This window comes from Chrysochloris asiatica, unplaced genomic scaffold (genome assembly GCF_000296735.1).
Source record: "Chrysochloris asiatica unplaced genomic scaffold, ChrAsi1.0 scaffold00008, whole genome shotgun sequence".
NCBI classification, from domain to species: Eukaryota; Metazoa; Chordata; class Mammalia; order Afrosoricida; family Chrysochloridae; genus Chrysochloris; species Chrysochloris asiatica.
In genome coordinates this window covers 13,693,039-13,697,548 of record NW_006408526.1, presented here as the reverse complement: position 1 = coordinate 13,697,548, position 4,510 = coordinate 13,693,039, and positions in this window count along the sequence as shown.

Here is a 4,510-nt window from a genome sequence, read left to right as displayed (position 1 = left end):
CTCATTATTTTTCTGTTAAAATATATTTATTCTTTTTTCAACTGAAATTACATTTTAAAAATTAGAACATTTTGTCATTTGTCTTCATTACTCTCAAGATTACTTTTTCACTTTGATGACTTTATTATAAGATTAAACAAAAGTAGATTGGAAAAATTTTGCAAAAATAAATGCTACATTTGTTATTTATAAAACAAAGCCCCTTTGAAGATCTCTTTATCATCCTCTGATCTTCTTTTAAGCATTTCTTAATTGATCTCTGAGTCACTGCTAAGTAAAAGACAAGGAAAAATTGTGTAGAAAATTATCTTTTTAAAGCATTCTTTACTTCAGAAAATTTAGTTTCAGCTAATTTTGTAGCATGAGTAAAAATGGGAAGAAAAGTTCTGAATAATAGTGACCATATGAACACACCAGTCTTGTTCCATTCTCACAATTGTTGTTACATTTGAGTCCATTGCTGCAACCACTGCTTCAATCCATTTCACTGACAAACTGGCACAGTCAAGTTTTATACTAACACGTGCCAAGACTTACAGTTAGAAAATCAAAAGGGAAGAACAGACTCTGCATTTCTCAAACTAAAAGAAGCAAAGAAAAGAATTCAGGCCTTCCATTGTAATACTGAAGGACTGTATGGACAAAATATTGAACAATATAGGAAGCATCAAAAAAAGATAGAAAGAATACACAGTCACTGAACAAAAGGTAGCATATGAGCAAGAACAAATGGAATTAAAGACAGAAGTCTAAATGATACTGAAGGCATTGGTGAAAAAATGGCTTCAGGAATTCACTGAATTAAAACTGAGCTGTTTCAACAAATGAATGCAATGTTGGAAGTGTTCATTTATCTATATGATGAGATTTGGAAGACAGTTTCTTGGCCAGCCAGATCTATGGATTTGAATATGAACTTAAAGAGATACATATTCACGCTCAGTTCAAAGAAATATGTTCTAGTAAAATGCAGATATTACTGAGTACACTGATGATATTATATATAAAAAATATGCTGAAAAAATTTTTTAAATGTTGCAGCTGTACATCAGGTAGGAACTGCCAGAAATTCAAGTTGAATTCAGAAGAGAATATGGAACAAAGACTATTATTATTGATATTATATGGATCATGGCTGAAATCAGAGAATACCAGAATAATGGTTACCTGTGTCTTATTGACAGTGCAAAGTTATTGAATTAACACACTATGTATGGATAAAAATGTGAAGAATGAGAATTCCAGAGCACTTAATTGTATTCATGTGGAACCTATAGATAGAGCAAGATGAATTCCTTAGAACAGAACAAGGAGATATTGCATGTTTTAAAATCAGGAAAGGTGTGCATCAGCGTTGTATCCTTTCACTATATATGTTTAATCTGTATGCTGAACAAATAATCCAATAAATTTGACTATATAAAGAAGAATGCTGCATCAAGATTGGAGGAAGACATATTAATAATGTGTGATATAAAGATGATACAACTTTGCTTGCTGGAAATTAAGAAGGCTTGAAGTACTTACTGATGAATATAAAAGAATACAGCTTTCAGTATAAATTATGCCTAAACATAAAGGAAACATAAATCCTAGCTGGATCAATAAATAACATCATGCTAAATGGAGAAAGTACTGAAGTTTGTAAGGATCTCATTATATTTGTTTTCCACAATAAACTTCTATGAAAGTAGCAATTAAGAATTCAAGCAACATGTTGCTTTGGGCAAATTTGCTGCTAAAAATCTCTTAAGTGTTAAAAGGCAAATATATCACCATGAGGACTAAGGGGTACTTGACTCAAACAGTAGTATTTTTAATTACCTCATGTACTTGCAAAACTGGACAATGAAAGAAGAAGATCAAATAATTATTGACTAATGTGAAGTATGGTATTGTAAGAAGTACTGTCAGAATGCTCCTTAGAAACAAGAATGGAGAGACTTCATCTCAAGTACTTTGGACATGTTATTTAGAGGGACCAATTTCTGGAGCAAGGCATGATGCTTGGTAAAGTGGAGGGTCAGCTGTTGTTGTTGTTAAGTGCCATCGATTCAGTTCTGACCCACCGCGACCCTGTATAGGGTTTCTGCGGAGCAGCTGGTGAGCTTGACCCACCGACCTTGTGGTACATACTGATTTTGCAGTCCAGCGCATTAACCCACAGCACTGCACCAGGACCCTAGAGTGTCAACGAGGAAAGGTAAACTCTCAGCAAGATGGATTGACACAGTGACTGGACTATTGGGCTCAAATCTAGCAGGAATTTTGAAGATGACCCAGATTGTGTTTTGTTCTGTTGTACTCAGTAAGTCAGAATCAATTCAGTGGCACTGAATAACACCATGTATTAGAATGAACTATACATAGCAATTCTAATTGAGCAACTGAAACCATTTTTCCTGACTTCTTTACAGTTCTAGAAGATTTTCATTGAATACCAGATCTTATGATGTTGTTGAGTGTTGTTGGATATTTTTGTCTTGTTGAAAATATATGTGAGCTTTTTTGTGAGATCAGGTTAGATTATTTATAATTTTTTCAGGTACTGCTTTTAAGATTTGTTAGGCAGGGTAGGGTTAGTTGCTAGACTAGGTTTTATTATTATATACTATTGAGGTATATAATATATACCTCAATTATAATAGTATATAATATCTATCTCTATCATCTATCTATCTATCTATTTATCTATCTATCTATCTATCTATCATCTATACTAGGGTTTATTATTATATACTATTGAGGTAAGGGTAAGACACTTCTATGTACTCTACCCAAAGAAAGAACACTTCTTCTATCTTTATGTGAACAGTTCCTTCTAATCCTTTCTAAGTTGTTTGTTTCTTGACTTTATGTAGTTTCCTCACATGCATTTGTTGATCAGTACTCAGCGAAACATTCAAGGAGGACCTTCTGCAAGTCTTCATAGTTTTCTTCTTGTGTTGTCCTTCATACTTTCCAGGGTTCTGTCTTCAACAATCCAGCTTTTTGGTCTCTGTGAATTCTCAGATCTGTCCTTCAACTCACAAAGATTTTTGTCCCTTCTTGTCTACTTCCTCCCTGCAATGGGGCCTGGAAATTCTCGCAAGACAGTAAATTGAGGCAATTATAGGGCTCATTTCATTTGTTTCCTCCATTGACAGTAGTTCATCATCTTAAACACCATTTTTTAATAGATCCTCATTGTTTGTTTGTTTGTTTGTTGATTCTGGAAGGAGGATAACTTCCCTCCCCATTATTCCATCTTGTTTGGAAGCAAAATGAAATTTCTAGACAGTTTAATATCATAATATAATTTTTGAAATTTTATTTGTTATGTTTTAAGAAAAACTGAAGCATCTCACTCACATAAGAATATAACTTTTAATTATAATTATAATTATAGTAAAGGAAGTAAGGATTTTCAGAACATTTATACAAGCAGAGATGTTTGTACAAATATTCCTTAAAATAGAGTTTAACTCTGTTGTAATTAAGTTTTTACTATATTTCATACATTTATTAAATAATCATGAATTTCTTCCCTACTTTCTTCTCCATATGTAATATAACAGTAAGTAATTCATTCAATTTTATCAGGCTATTGAAGAAATATCAAAGTTTATCTCAAGCTTCAAAATATTTTAGTTAAAGTATTACCTGAAATTAAAAAGTGAAAACTAAAAGAAAGAAAGAAATTAGATCACTTAGAGAATGAAATAAGATTTCTTGAACACTGTTTTGTAATTTGTCATAGCTCAGTCAGTTAGCACTTTTTTTCTTAACCTGGACCCATAATAGAATAACATCTCTAAAGTGTAAAAAGAAAATCTTCAAAATAAATTAAACCACACTTAGTACTGCCACCTTAGCCTTTTAAAAATTATCCTTTATTTTTGTTTTGCTTATGTAACTTGACTAACATAAGGTAGGCTAATGAGAAATGCCACCGAGGTTTGGAAAACTAAAGATGATGATCCGCACTATTGTTTTAACAATCCTACATTGAGGACTATTGGGAAAAGTGCCTTATTCTTTTTATATCAATATTATAGATATTTGTCATATTAGGGCTTCTCTTTCAACACAGATTTGCTCTTAGGCTTGTGGAACATATGTTGAGTGTTTAGGGACAATAGCTGTAATCATCTTTTAATGAAGTCAGATGATTGCATTGGCAATCATGGACCCACTTTTGTACCTAAACTGAAATCCATCCAGAGTCTTCTTGGTGCTATGCAGAAGATAAATTTCTTATATGCAAAATTAAGTAGCCTCATTCAAATTAAACCTCAAAGACAGTAACTTAGAATAAGTATCAAATGGTAAATAAATTATTTTAATCATTACTATCTTATTGACTGAACTGTGTGCATAAATATATATTCATTTGTCTGGCCATGATTCTCACTGTCTTGGCAGTTATGTAATTTGACAGTCATTTAATGATATCTAGAGGTTCAAGCCAGATTCAGAAGAGGCTGTGAAACGAGGGCTATTGTTGATGTCCGATGGATCTTGGCTGAAA